The sequence below is a fragment of the Magnolia sinica genome, chromosome 1 (genome assembly GCF_029962835.1).
Source record: "Magnolia sinica isolate HGM2019 chromosome 1, MsV1, whole genome shotgun sequence".
Lineage (NCBI taxonomy): Eukaryota > Viridiplantae > Streptophyta > Magnoliopsida > Magnoliales > Magnoliaceae > Magnolia > Magnolia sinica.
In genome coordinates this window covers 33,480,462-33,497,256 of record NC_080573.1, presented here as the reverse complement: position 1 = coordinate 33,497,256, position 16,795 = coordinate 33,480,462, and positions in this window count along the sequence as shown.

Below are 16,795 nucleotides of genomic sequence, written 5' to 3'. Positions count from 1 at the left end.
TTTGAAATCCCCAATCTGATATGGGATTCCAAATGTCTAATATCTGGATTTGGAGTTTGAAGATCCCCAATTGGCATCTAGATTTGGGAATTTGAAATCCCTAATTAACTGGATTAGGGTTTCAGTTTTGAAATTCCTAATTCGGGATATAGGATTCGAAATCCCTAATTACTATATTTGGGATTAAAATTCCTAATTTTCTCAATTTGGGGATTCAAATTTAAAAGCCCTAATTTCACATTTTTGGGGATTCCAAATTGAAAACCCCCAATAGACATCTAGATTTGGGGATTCGAATTCGAAATCTCTAATTCGAATAGTTGTCTTTAGGGTTTTCGAAATTCAAATCCCCGATCTGAAAATTTCTGGATTCAAGGATTCGAAAATCCCTGATCACAACTGTTTCAGGAATTCAAAAATCCTTACTATGATTAGATATAGTTGGATGTGATTATTCATACCTATGCACAGATGGCTTTGATACCAACTATGAGACTTAATCTATATGCGGAATTGGCCCACGGATCTGTCTGTGCAAGGGTCATGGCGATCAGGAGTTTAGATAGCGTACCTAGATGAGATGCCGTTATGGAAGCCGGATAAGAATACCAGAATTCCTGTAGAGCTTAAGATCTTCCTCTCCTTTACACCCTTTCTGCAATTCACAAGATGGGACTCGAATTTCTACTGTGGTGTAGGATCGGGGACCCAGCTCTCTTATATAGAATCTGTGTGAGAGAGTTTGAAACCCATCACAACTCTCTCTCCCACGCTCCACATTGCAGCATCCTAGATCAACTCAAATTGCTTTTTGTGTAAGACAACTATAGCATTCCAGCCCTAGTACGCAAAGCTGCGCAGATAGACTGCGCAACGCATCACCTGAAGTGGGGCCCAATGGTTTACTCAATCACCCAGTCCAACTGAATGACAATCCAGATCGTTGATCAGTAAGGCCCACTAAATAGAGTTCTTACAATAAATATATATTCATAATCACAAATTCATAACCTGTCTCCTATTGTAGCGTGTGAGAACATTGGTTAGGACAGACTAATGTAACGCCCCATCGAAAAATGCACGCAGTTAGAATAAACTAATCTATGAAAATAGACATAGATTCACATGTTTAAGAGGCCTCACGTGAAAATATGCAATAATGATTCAGATGACTACAATGGTTAAGATTCTCTAACAATGGGCCCCATACTAAAATAAGCATAACTATGATTGACTAGCTGTGGTCCTACATGGTTAAAAACATCTAACAATGGCCTATGTGGAACTACACATGGTTTGGAGCCATTAAGGAAGGGCCCCATATGGAATACAGATTATTATAATCGGCTAGCGATGGGCCCTATGTGTTTAAGATCATCTAATGTGAGCTCCGACAGAAAACAGGTAAATGATTGCCTAATAATGGCCCTCAAATGGTTAAGATCACAAACTACAGTCTCATGTGGAAATAGGATTTGTTGCTCGTTGTTTTTGATAGTTTGATTGCTGGCGTGCTAGAATTGAATTTGTGGCTTAATTCAAACCGAACAACTATGACCCCACGCACCGTGATATGTAGATACAAAATATATGATTGAGATTAGATGAGATCATTTGCCTATGTAGCCACTCTTAATGTGTAAATAGGATCAGGTGATATTTAGAGGGTAGGGTTCATCATCTGATGATAGGTTACATACTTGCCTTTTGTATGAAAGAATTTTTCAATACAGATAAAAAAAATGGGAAGGAATTCTTACAATCGGTAGCGGAGAACAACTGAAGAACAATTGTATCCAGTACATGAGCATAGACTCAAGTTACAGCGAAGATTACCAATTACTCAATTACCTCTATGGATTACACTATAGAATATAAAATAGTAGGTAAAAAGTAAAGAATTACACTAAGAAATGCAATTTACTTTGTAGAAAAGTAGAATGTTTACACTAAGAAATGTAATCGATTAGTAATTTAAAAGATAATTGAAAGATAATGTTTGTGTTTGATTAGGTTGGTGTGCGACGAATTTTCTTGTTGAATTCCTTTGGTACTAATAACTTTACCCTGGCCATTTAGATCCTTTCCACGTTCTGCTGATTTGTATAACCATTTAATACTACTTGGCATTCTTTGCTCCTTCTTTTGCCATATGTCTTATAACTACTTGTATGTGATTGTTCTTTCATCGGCCGCTTAAACAATGAAGTGGCATTGTTTAATACACTCTAGTTATATTAAAGTAAAATCCTATTTCTATCTTTGTAAATCTTCAAATACACCAGGTTGATCTATCCAAATCACACATAACTCACTCTGATTGGTTCCTGCATAAAATGATGACAATGGGGATTAACAGGATTCACTCAACCTAATTAAGGTCATCTCACGGAGGGTTACATATCAAAATACTAGTGGTTGTGATTGATTAAAAGGATAATGACATGGTAAAGATCATCTCAACTATGTAGAAGACAAAAATAGGTTAGAGACAAGGAAGGGAAAGGAGTGACTTACTTTCAAGTTAGTAAATTGTATTTGTTTAGTTTTAAAATGAAAATAAAAGTGGACTATTTTTAAAGTCCAATGGGTTGGGCCACAAGTTAAGGTCCACCCAGCAAATAACTTAAAATCATTCATGTATCCAATCGGTCCAATAGGTTGGCCTAATCGTGGTGATAAATTTTTAAAAAATAAGCTCCTTCCACTAATTGCGTGGACAACATTGGTATTTTTCTATTCATCAATGACTAGATATTTTTCTGTGGGATGGCCCACTTAATAAATATATGGGGTTGATTTTTGCACCAGATGATTCTCATGTAGGAAAAGCCTATTGAAAGGGTTAGATTTCTCATGCAATTCGTACATCCGAAGTTATTCTCTAGGTGGACTGTAACTTGTGGTACAACTGGTTAGGCTTGAGACTTCTTTTTTAAAGACAGATGAATTGGAAATCCATTACGGTTATAATTTTGAAAAAAAAGAAAACAGAAAAAGAAAAGAAAAAAAAAATGACAGGAAAACATTTTATTTCCACGGAAAATCAATTTCAACTAATCCTAAAAGGAAAATTGCTTCGATGTTTCTATTGACACAGGAGCAACGGTCCATATTCATCGCACGGTTTTGGCTCATCAGATGAGTGGAGTGCGTTGGTGCTTTGGTTACTGACTTTGGAAGTAAGACCCTGATCGAAGGGAGCGGATTAGGTGAGACCCCGGCCTCACCCAAGACTATTCAACCCTTACCGTAGCGCCCACCTTGATGTATTTATTCTGTATCCACACCGTCCATCCGTTTTTTAAAATCATTTTAGAACATTATTGAAAAAATGAAGCAGACCCAATTATCAGGTGGACCATGATTGACTATTAATGGGCCACAAAAGTTTCGGATCAAGCTGATATTTGTTTTTCCTTCCATTCAGGATCGCGTAACCTTCTCAACAGATTAGATGGCAAATAAACACTGCAGAAACATTTAGATTCGTCCTAATAAGTTTTTAATGGTAGGGTGTTCAATCATGCTGTTTCCTAGAATATGGTCCACCTGAGATTTAAATCTTCTTCATTTTTTACACCATGCCTTAAATTGATCTGGAAAAACGGATGGACGGTGTGGATAAGAATACATACGTCAAGGTGGGCCCCACGGTAGAGGCTAGGACGAGGCCGGGGTCTCACCTACTCAGCTTTACTGTTCGAATCGTTGGAACGTGTGGAGCATCCAAAAATTGTACCCTGCAAAAAAGACAACGTACCTGTTTTTTTTTGTTTTTCATGTGATTTTTGCATCTTAAAGCAACAATGCATGTACAAATGTCTTTTCTTTTGTTTTTCAAGGTGGGCCCTTGTAGATGTTCCAAGGCTCAAGTGGATTCTGAGGAGCTCACCGTGATGTATGGGATTATCCACACCGTCCATCCAATTTTTTCATATCATTTTAGGATAAATACAAAAAAATGAGCAGAATCAAGGTTCAAGTGGACGACTCCAAAAGGATTCACATCATTGAAACCTTCTTAGGGCCCACATTGATGTTTATTTGCCATCTAATCTGTTCATAAGGTTACTGAGACTATATATATATATATATCATCTTGTTTCAAATCTTCTGCTGCTCTCAAGAAATTTTTAATGATAGGCATTCAATCCACACTGTGTGGTCCACTTGAGCCTTTGATCTAAGCCATTTTTTGTCTTTAATCCTAAAATGATATGGAAAAATAGATGAACGGTATGGATAAATGCATAAATCACAGTGGGCCCCTCAAAGCACCAGCCTGTGCCGGACAGGCGGGGTAGTAACCAATCCGCTTCCCCCGCAAACTACCCTATTCTTTTAGCTGATTAAAATGACGACAATGCCCATACTCTGATTCGGCAGTGACCCAAAAGATCTGTGGGCCCCACCATGTTATATATGTTTTATCCATGCAGTCCATATATATTTCCAGCTCATTTCATGGCCTGAGCCAAAAAAAAGAAATATGTCAGATCCAAAGCTGAAAGTGACCACACCGGAAGAAACAGCAATGATAATGATGCCCACCGTAGAAATTTTCCAATCTCCACCATTTTCCATCCAACCTCTTAATAAGATCACACATACGTGGATGAATGAAAACACAAATATCAGCTTAATAAGATCACACAGACGTGGATGAATGGAAAACACAAATATCAGCTTGATCCAAAACAAGTTTTCAACGATAGGCATTCATTCCACTCTTCCCTGAGGTGTAGTCTTTTTTTTTTTTTTTTTTTCACAGGCACACACACCCCACACACTCACGCTAGTGGAATTTTACCACGTATGGGTACTCGAACCCTTAACCGGTAGTTGAAACTCCCTTAACCGGTAGTTGAAACTCTTGAGAGTCTACCACCCGAGCAAGAGCAAGGACCCTTCCCTGAGGTCTAGTGGACTTGAGCTTTGAATGATGGTAAAACACATACATCACGGTGGGCCACACAGTCAGATATCCAGGCAATCCGTATTCACGAATCTCTACCACACGTGCCAACGTGGCAGATGAGTGTGACACTCAAGGGTGTGATCCAAAAGCAAAATCTCAGCAGGATTCTCCCAGCAACTTAGAACAAAATGTCTAAAACATCGGCAGAGGTGTCCCACATAAGTGGAAATGGGTAGAGTAGGTGTTTGGTTGGCTCTCCACGCCCGCCACCGCTTTACTAAATAGCCGAATTTTTTTACTTATTTTAAGACTTCTTTAATACTCCAACATAGCTTAGTGCTGATACACAGCCACAGAGAAGTTATACACGTGGCATACATTAATTTAAATAAATCGACTAAATTGTGAAATGGAATGCACTTTCTCTTAATCATAGATCCAAAAACTAACCGATTTTGAAAAATCTTAACCTCTGATTTGTGTATACATCAAAATAAGACCATTGGATATAATTATTTTTAACCGTCCAATAAAAGATAAGCTTATCAAATAAGCTTATGTTTTGGTTCATGATACATCTATAAAAAGTTTACCATTTCTAAGTGCATGTGTATCATCATCATGCACTGCCTGAGTATTAAGGTTTTTCTTTTTCTTTCTTTAAAAAATTTTTTTTTTAAAATAAAAAAACCTTTTCAGTGCTTTTGCTTTGATTCCTGGGTATTCTTTCTTTTTCTTTTCAAAGGCTAGCTAGAATAATCATTACCCATCGGATTGGACATTGTCTACAGGAAGAACTCAACCATCCACTCAAGGGGACTTTGTAATTGACTGAGAAGTATCACTCAGTTTTATTTGTAACCGTCCATCAGCAGGCCACTTGGGTCTCCAGTTGAAATGGAGCATGCAATCCCAACCAAGGAATTATATGACCCTCAACCCTGGGGAGTGGGGCATTGTTTGATCATTTATATGTAAGTGATTTGTATTTGTCCTTGTTACAGACTACTCTCATTTGTGTGGCCCACATTTGTAAGCAACTAAGTTTGTGTTTGGCATTTAGGGTTCTAAGATATCTCTGATTAATCCCAATCACTCATGTGCGCAGTGTAATTGGGATGTGATCAGATTGCTTCATGCAAAGGTCAAGGTCTTCTAAACTTTTTATGGAATTAAAAAAAAACCTACCTACTTAATGTAGAATTTATGCTTTGCTGCCTTTCTCAAAAAAGTTTTCAATAAGCTACCCATTAATTTGAGTAATTATTGGAATATCTTTTCTTACATTTCTTAATATGAAGTTAGGGTGGGCTTTGTTGGCAAAGGAACCGGCAGCTTGGATGGGCCCATCATGCTATTTATGTAAAATCCACCCCAGCAACGAGGTGTGTCACCCCATGTTAAGCCTATGGTGTAAAATTTAGCTCCATCCATGATTTTGGGAGACCACATAGTTTGGAAGATGACAACCCTCACCCTCTAAGCCATTTCCCCACACATGGTCCACCTAAATTATGGATGGACCGATGTTTGCACCTCGTGCCTAAATTTTAGAGTGACGTCTAATGGTTTGATGGATTTTATATAATCATCGTAGTAGATCTTGTAAAAATCAAGGGTGGAAGACTCTCTTCTACTTCCTTAAGTGTGGCACACCTTAATAACAGGTCAGCTTAATTTATTGGCCTTGCACCTAAAGTGAAATTGAACATTTGATGGTCCGAGTATATCTCACGTGCACATCATGGTAGACTGGAAAACCAAGGGTGGGTACCTCCTAAATTTCCCTCCCTCTCTCTCTCTCTCTCTCTCTCTCTCTCTCTCAAAGATTGTTAGGGAGATGCGAACCTTATTTTTATTTTTATCGGTGGGTACCATGGTGTGTATGTAAAATTCACTCCAACAATTAAATGTGTAATCCCACATTATGCTAATGGCCAATAAATTAAGTTGACCTATGATTCAGGTGGGTTACATCAAAGGAAACAATTTGGGGAATCCACCCTTAATTTTTATACAGTCAACTATCATGATTATACAAAATCAACTCTTTCCATTAGATGTCCCACCAAATTTTGTGCTTGGGGCTTAAGCATCAGGTCCACCTGTGATTTAAGTGGCTACACCAAAGGAAATAGTTTAAAGGGATAGGGTTCCCATGAACACTATTTATAATCGTGTGGTCCACTTGAATCACGAATGGAGCTTACTTTAAAGTCACTGGCCTAACATAGAGTGAAGCACATAGTGGTCGAGGTGAATTTCACGTAAACATCATGATAGGGCCCAATTGAGCTGTGAACTCCTTTCCTCACACCACTAACCCCAAGATCTCTTGAGTACTCTAAGAGAGTGTTTGATTTCTATTTACTATAAATGGTGGTAAATTAGTAATGATAACCTCTAAATAGTGTTTGGAAGAAATAGTGAATGATGAGTATTCATGCCTCCATTATCGTGTTCTTCTTTAAAGAACACTCACGGGAATTGCATGAGTGAAATGTGGGTCCTACCATGATGTATTTATCTGATCATTCACGCCTTTTATCCATTTAACATGCTCATTTTAGTGCATGAACCAAAAAAAGAGGTGAATTATAAGCTCAAGTGAACCACACAATATGAAACAAGGTAGATAAGGATGTCCTTCGCTGAAATTCTAAAACCCTTTCACAGCTCACAGTGGCATGCCTCAAGTCATCCAACCGTAAGTTCCAATGAATGAGAAACAAAAACATCAACTTTCTCCAAAACTTTGATGGCTCCAAAGAAGTTTTCAACTATAAGTGTTCAATTCCCCTTGTTTCAAGTTTCAAGTGGTATAGTCCACTTGCATTTTGGATCCTTCTCACTTTTTAGCCCATTTCCTAAAATGAGCTGGTAAAATGGATGAACAGCATGGATCAGAAACATACATCATGATGGGCTCTATAGAATTTTTTTTCCCTCCTTGATATTAGTGTCAAAACTCAATAGTTGTCATGAATTCTTTTTGTAAGTGATCATTACTTATTTACCATTTTTACCACCATTTACAGGTATTAAGGGAAAAACAGACACTCAAGGGAAGGTATTCAAATGATAATACAACTCGTTGGAAACATTTTTGAAAAAGGTTCTGGAATGTAAGTTCTATATTAAGTAGGTAATTTTTTTGTCGAATCTCATTTCTTTTATATATATCTTATTTAAAATGTATAAGGAGATTTTTTTTAAAAATAATAATAATAACAAATTAAAAAGGTATTCCCAAATTTCCAAAATAAAGAGGCACTGTTTTCACTTGTGGTGGAGGAATTCCAACCTTTCTTTGAAGAGTTGCATCAATGTCTATTTAAGAAGGAGAAGATTTGGAAAGTCCCCAACAAAATAAGCAATAGAAATTTAGAAAAATCCCTATCTACAGAAGATTTCCGGTCTAATAATTCAAACTGACCCTTTAATGAATTTCCTTTTGCTAAAATTTCTGCCTCATATTTGTCTCCGGGCCTGTCATGATAGTAGAGTTTAAAGCATGTTCAATCAGACCCTTTTGTGGTAGCCTTTCAATGTTTCTTATTCGACAAAGCAAATTTCAAACTTGAGAGAGAGAGAGAGGCCTTTCAATGTTTCTTATTTGACAAAGCAAATTTCAAACTTGAGAGAGAGAGAGAGAGAGCAACTAGTTGGACATTCAGCTAGTTGGCATGTAGGGCCCACCATTATGTTTCAATGACATCTCCCATCCAACAAGGTTTTCCCACCATGAAAATGGGATGAGAGCGAAAAATCAGGTCGACCCAACCATGAAAATGAGATGCTCCATGTGAATGCGAAGTTCTTTGGGTGATTAATGTTCATGTTTTTCTATGGTGTGCCTCACCTTATGGTTGGATCAACCTGATTTTTGGGACATTTAATTTTCATGGTGGGAAAACCTTGCTGGACAGAAGAGATGTCATACAAACACCATGGTGAGCCCCACATGCCCGTACAACTAGTTCTGTGTGAGCATCTCTCATGTATGTGTGGGCACGCATGCATATGTATACATATGTGGATATGTACACATGCACATTCATGCGCACCTACGTGTGAGTGAATTTCAAAGGAGAAAGGCCTTCAGATGTGAGAGTGGTGTACAAGTCGGGCATGTGCCAGTCTGACACATAGGTGCATGATCTAATCCATTCATTAGGTTGGTCCGACCATCTGCTTGTTTAGGTATACAGTGGTGCCATTCCAACGGATAGACCAAAGCTCAGACTATGATGCCACATGTGTGGTGTGTAGATGAGCTTTATTGCACAAGCGTGTGGGCTTAGCAAAAGCTTTATATGATAACAAGGGACCAGATCCACAACACACGTTTGTAGAATACCTTTAACCTACAAATCAACCTGTAGGGCCTACCATGATGTCACATGCAATCGACCCATCATGTGTGCCCCCATCCCATTCTCCTTGTCTCCCAAAACTCAGGTGGCCAACACCAAAAGAAACAATATGGATGGAGATGCTCACCTTTAAAAACCTTCCAGATCATGGTCGGTGCCCACCTTGTATTATATATGCCATCTAATCCATTCAAAAGATTCATCCAAACATGATGAATGAAACCCAAAAAAATCAGACCATTCCAAAACTCAGGTGGGCCGCAACACATGCTTTTAGAGGTTTTAGACGTTATTTTCCATGATGCCACCTGAGTTTTGATGGACCTGAATTTTTGGACATATAGATAATTAGAAGTGCGCAAGTGATCAAGGTTGCCCATGTGCCTCTTTGTAGGTTAAGCTTATCCTACAAATATTTGCATAGATCCGGCCTGTTTAAAGCATAGATGAGGACAAGGGAAGGGACAGAATGCTTTAAGTATGTGCTGTTTAAAGTAGTGTTTTATACTTTAAAGAAATCTTTGATGTGTCCTTTTCAAATTAAAGTGTAATCCCACTTAGAAGAATGTCTACAGAATAGCTTGCAAAATCTATCTATAGACAATGTTTATGCTTGATGTTTCTTTCTTCTTCTTCTTCTTTTTTTTTTTTTGGTCATTAAAAATCCATACAATGTACATAGACACCAGAAAAGAAAGTCAAAAGTCCAGATTGAATATGGTTTTGGTGAAAAATAGATAGAGAAAATGATTGTATATGTATATACATGTGTATTAATTATGTATAGAGATCCTAACATGCAAATCAATGTGTAGGGCTCACTGTGATGTTTTAACGACATCCAATTTATCCAACACGTGCCAATATCCTATATTCCTTTGGTCAAAAAACTTGTATTAATTTAAAACTCAACTGAGGCACATGACATAAAATAAGGTCTAAAACCTATTAAATCATGCTGTGGCCCACTTAGTTTTGGAATGCAAAGGTTTTTGGTTGTCCATTCAATTGGGTTGGATATATAAACACTAAGGGTATGTTTGAATTGTTGTAATTCATGTGAATTGAGAGTAGAACTGTAATTATGGCTTGGAAGAGACCTGGGGACCAAATTCAAGTTAGTAAGATGTGTTTGGAAGCCAAAACACTATAGACACCATTATAATGTATGTGTTGTATCTATGTTGTCTATTCAATTTTTTTTTCAAATCGTTTTAAAACATGAGCTAAAAAATGAAGTAGATTCAAAATTCTAGACACGATAGAAAACAAGGGAGATTGAACGTTAACAAAAAAAAACTTCTTGTGATAGTTACAAAAGTTTTAGTTGATATTTGTATTTTCCCTTCATCCATTTCTTTGTAACCTTATGAACAAGTTGAACCTCAAATAAACATTTCAGCGGGTCCTACATAAGTTTCAATAATGGGTGTCACTATCTCACCATTTCTTGTGGCGTGGTACACTCGAGTTTTTTATTTGCCTCAATGTTGGGCTTATGCTCCAAAATGATCTAGCAAAATGAAAGGACAGCATGGATAAAACACATACATCATGATGGGTGGGTTTATAGGGTTTTGCCACCTATTGTATTAGGGCATCATTTTTCAAGTCAGGACCTACCAAAGATATCAACATTTTACGTCCAATTTTAAAAGGTAAGTTATAAAATGCCAAACTCTAGTCAAACTCCATATAAATACAACAAATTAAACATATCTTAAGAAAGAGAGGCGTGATAAGTAATAGGTAAAGTTATATTTTCAGGATTGATTTCTTCTTGTCATAATGTATGCTTATACTAAGAAATTAATTATTTTAAGATTATTTACAATCATTCAATTCTAACAATCATTAGTTGTATAGAATAAATTTTCTAAGAGTAGTCAGCTTGATTATCTTGTCCATTTATAGGACAAATAGTCCAGATTGTTCACTGCTACAATAAGGATTAGATGGCATGTACAAAATACAATGGTCCCACATACAATCTAGAAAGTTTTTAATGGTGTGTCCCCATCCTAACTATTCCCAATGGTCTAGCCCACCTAAGTTTTGGATCAGCCAGATTTTTGGGTGCCGATGAGAAAGTTAGGAGGTGCAGTTATGGATGGATTGGATGTCATTAAAACATCAAGGTAAGCCCTACACCTTGATTTGTAAATAATTCTTATATACAGTGAAATGCTCTCAAGAGAACGATAACTCGTCATTACTTTTTGATACGTGATGTAAGCTCAAAATCTAAACAGCCCATGTGATGCAGTATGCCATGAAACCATTAGGGGTAACTTTCAGCCTCTGCTGGGCCATGGCAAAAGGAAACAGTTACCTCCCTTGATTTGCCTTTCTTTTTGTTGTGGCGTACCAAAAGTTGGGCCCTAGGGGTTTCATAAGGTGCCACATCACATGAACTATTCAGATATGGTGCCCATGATACATATGTAAAGGCAGGCATAGGTGCTCACCTAAGGTGCGTAGGTGAGATTGAGTACTATCTCTTTCTCTCTCTACCTCAGTACCAAAAATTTCTAACTTAATTGTATTAGTTGACAATGAAAAGCGGCTTTATCTTAAATTAATTGAATTTTGTGAAATATCTCTCTCTTCTTATCCTGTGAAATATATGGAATTTTAAATGGTCGTGCAACTGTAGGGAGGTTTTTATTTTTTTCCTCAAAAAATAAAACAGACTTCTGTGAACTATAGTTCGGAGTGGAGATATGGAGAAATGATAGGTTACAAATATGTGATATTTCACATATAGCCTAACTCTTTCGCCAACCTGTTACTTGCGTAGGCAATCCAAGCCGTGAAAATTGTGGGGTGCAAGATCGTGTGGGATGAAACTAAGATAATCCACAATGAGGTGGGCCACACTGTTCGAGTCAATGAACTGCTAATGATTTAACTCAATGTAATGGTTTAACCCAACTAATGAGTGAATGAGACTGATTTTCACTTCTTCTTTTTCACAGCTGGTAATCTGGGTGTGGCCCATATTTGGCAAGAACAATAGAGGTGTATGTAAGTTTACATGCAGGGATTGTATTTGATCATCATTCAAAAATATATGTAATTTTATGGTCCAAATCCCCTATCTGAGAGTAGGAGGCAGCTTATTCAATGGTAGTAGCTTGGAGGGGCATTTTAGTTTCAAAAAGGCTTACTTGATTATGTGTACAAATTGTTGGATATGGCCCGAAGACCACTTGGGAGCAACCACTAGTGTATAGGTTGGATACATGTTTTCTCTAATTTCACTCTTCATGTCTTCCCTCTGAGATTTGAAATTGAAATTTTAAAATTCAATTGGGAGGAAGCATAGATTCCCGATCCTTATAAAATAAGAGGAATGATCCTGGTGAAAGTATCAAAACTACAGGGAAAATCGAAGAGAGACAAGGCATAAATAAGTTCTACCCATTGTCCCTTTGGCCCACCGTATAAGCAATTTATATTGTTGATCATAATCTGAACCATCTTGACCCTATAGGCAATTTATATTGTTGATCATAATCTGAACCATCTTGACCATAAAATTAGAAGGGTTATACGACCTTTATGCTCTCATAGAGATTAAGTAGACTAGTAGATGTGCACCGTCCATCTTCGACTTTTGCAAAAGTCACAAAATTATGCATGCTATCAAATCCTATGGGCCCACCCATTTGGGCCGCCTTTCACCAGTCATGTGAGGGTGTAACTATTAGCTACATAAAAGCAAGACTTCTTGTGGATGAGATTTACCTCATCCATAAGGTGAGCTAGCTTGGGTTTTGACCAGGGCTCAAAAATTAAGCTATTCAAAACTTAGGTGGATTATACTTGTGACGCAGGGAACATCATGAAAGGATAAAGAGAAAGATCACCGTCTTCCTCAAGTGAATAAGACCTTGAGTCCACAAGGCATAATAGCTCTCGAACCCATGAGAGTTAAGAAAATTCGAAATACTTTATTGAAATCTATCTCTCAACTGAAATTACAAAGCTTTAAATAATAAAATGAAAATCTAATTAAGAGTCCTAATGCAAATAAACGAAAACTTTTTTAAAATAATAAAACTTATTAAAAATAGAAATTTCTAATCTAACTGCACAGGATTATTCTTGGCATGATAAAAAAGAAAACCCTAAGAAGACACCAGATACTAAAACTCCAAGAATAAAAAGTTATGTTTAACCGAAAATTTACTAAATATAGTAAGTTTTTCGAAAAACATGAGACTTGAGTAAGGATGAGTCATTTTCTCGTGAAACGGAGCGACGTGACACGTTTAAGGTGTCAGTTGCCCCCGGAATGAAATTTCAGTCAAAAATCATAGATCGTGTGTCCCTAACTCATTCTGGATCAAAAGTTATGGTTAATTTACTGTTTGTACTTTGAACGACATTTTTTCTCAATCCAAAATGATTTTCTCTAATTCGGACATGCCTGAAGCCCAATAACATCATGCCCCACGTAAGACTGGGCTCAGATCTGATGGATTACGTCCGCTTCTATTAGGGCTTTTTTCGTTCCATCTAAACCAGGAATAAGTCTGGGCCGAGGCCCGCTCTACATTAACTTAGAAACAACTGAGATATAATTAAAGTCTCACCATTAGAGTCATTCAAATTGTAAATACGGTCACTCGAGGAGTGGCCATCATCCACCCATCTGACATTTCACACGAGGATAAAAGGATTCCCTAAAAATTAGGACATTCTAAGAATAGCATGGGCCATAGCACATGAGTTTATACATTTTAAGCATGGTTTTACACCATTCTTTATAGTATAACCCATTAAAATGTTGGATTGGACTATTTTAGGAGTCGTAGTGAAAATGTCGCAGTGCACCTAATGGACAGGGCGGATCTGAGGCTAGTTCACATTCATCCCCACATGGTGCTCTGTTAGTTGTAGGCATGCCCTACATATGACTGCACAAATGAGGCTAGTTCAATCCTCTCAGTTTGTACTTAACAACCATACGACTCTCATGTAATAAATAAAATTCACCAGTGAAATTTGGTAGAGAGTGAGACTGCCAATGAAGGACCCAACGGTACTAATTCGAACATACTTGATTTTAATGGGTTGGGTCCGGGTCCAATCTTTTGTACCCATTACACCAAGTTAGGGTTTGGGTCTCAACTTTCGAACCTGGTTAAAAGTCGGGTCTAGCTCAGTTCAGGCCAAGTCCGTCAACTTCGACCTAGCTAAAACCCGGTTTGGTCAGGTCGAGGTCCAATTTAGTTAGTTTTAATAGTAATATTATATATGTTAAACATATGTGCCACTAAAGCTTCTAGGCCTGATTGATGATGGACCAAACTTGGGCCTTGGATATATAGGTACTTAGTTTGGATCCAGGCCTAAATTTTCTCCTTGAATAGTAAATAGGATTGGGTCACTTTCTATTGAAGCCCATCCTGGCTTGTTTTATTAACCATATGGGTCACACCCAGTCCCAATTGTAGCCTATTGACTAAATAGGCCGGCACCGAGGTAGTTTGAATAAACTTCGTTTATTAAAATGAAGTTTCGTTACATAAGAATCACATTGGATTTCAATTGCATGGTGTTTGAACTACTCAATTCGGCTTTTAAAACATCGAAATTGCATGTAAGTTAATTAATTGTATGGATAGATGGCTGTAGAAAACATAGGCTCAATCCCCGTTTCAATGGGCTTAATCTATTGAGCCTAACTCTAATTTATGATTTAGACCAATGTATAATCATAAGGTCATGGAGTCGACTGGCTAAGTTGACACGGTTGGATGTTGAGTTGCTTCAATTTATTTCTCCCCTAATATACCTCAATGCCAATCCCAAAGAGTCTGAAAAAGATCTTGATTTATAAAGAAGAAATGGTAGTAGCTTGTCGTTTTATAAGCTTTATTGTATTCAGTTGGAAGAATATAGATAAGACTTTGAAAGTTATTCTTGATTGGAGAATGGAAGCTATTTTAGAAGAATTGTAACAATGAAGAAAAGCCTTTGGGACTTCATTCTCGCATTAAACATAAAAATATGGTGTGAGAATATTGTTTTAAACCTGATTTTGACTTGAATAGTTGCCTTTAGGAATTTTTAGTGGAATTTAAATACCTCTGGGAATTTTGGGTGTGGTAAGGTGGTTGGTTTCCACCAATGGATTGCATCCTTAGATTGACATCAACTATTGATGTTTTAAATACTATTATATAAAAGCTACATTCTTATAATCATTGACTCTCCTAATTTAAATATGAGCCATTAAATTGTTGAAAATTGAATACCTTAAATTTATGTTGAAATAAGGGGCCGTTGACCGGTTGATAGTTTGGTCAACAGGTCGAAGGTTATCGAAAATTTCTTCTTCTTCTTCTTCTTCTTCTTCTTCTTTTTTTGTGTGCAAAACTCTCTAGATAGTTTTTGGAGTTTTCAACTGGTCAAAAACTCTGGTCGATAGGTCGACCCGACTGATTGAAGCACTTCGACTGGTCGACTCAACAAGTCAATGGGTTGTGCAATTTTGCACTTTTTTTTACACAATTTGTTCCTACTTCATTTTTTACTTAAATATATAGGTGTAAATAAGATTAAGGTTAATTTCAAACATGCTTAAGAGTTTGAGAGAGTTATGGAGAGAATAAAAGCTATGGATTCTTTCTTGGGGCTATGAATCGGTAATGTTTCATCTTTTGTAACTTTGTTATTCATAGTAAATTATCGTTTTGTGTCGTAGTTTTTTCCCACAAGCGTTTTTTCAAGTAAGTTCGGAGTGTTCTATGTTGGACTTGCTTGTGTGATTGTGATTAGTTCATCTGATTCCTCTTTGTGTGCTTCATCTAGTCTCAACAAATGGTATTAGAGCTAATGTTATGAAGGATATTGAATCTGAAGACAAAGTATCTATGAGATCTAATATGAAGTTCAATGTAGATAAATATTTTGGTAAAAATAACTTTAAACTATGGAAAGTGAAGATGAAGGACCTTCTAGTTCAACAAGAATTGGAAGACGCATTCCTTAGAAAATGATCATAAACTATAAAAGAAGAAGAGTGATAAGTTAGATCAAAATCCTCTACAATGTTATGAGAAAGAAAACTATGGCTGACACATGGGTGAAGCTAGAGAATATCTATGCGAAGAAGTATCTTAAGACTCATTTGTATTTGAAGCTATAGTTATTCAATCCAAAGATGATTGAGGGGGCTGACATTAAGATCCACATTAGTAACTTCAATAGGCATGTTTGCAAATTGTTGAATGTGGATGAGGCGATGAAGGATGGATATCGAGCATATTTTCTGTTGAATTCTCTTTTAGAGTCGTATAAGTTGTTCAAGAACTCATTGTGCACTGGTAAGACGACCATTAACGTTGAAACTATTATCTTACCTCTTCAGTCGAATGTGATAAGAAGGAAAATTGGTGACGTCAGTACTTCTACAGATGCACTGGTTACAAGGAAGAGAAATTCTGAGTGCAATAGTGAATCTTTGCAATCGATATCCAAATCC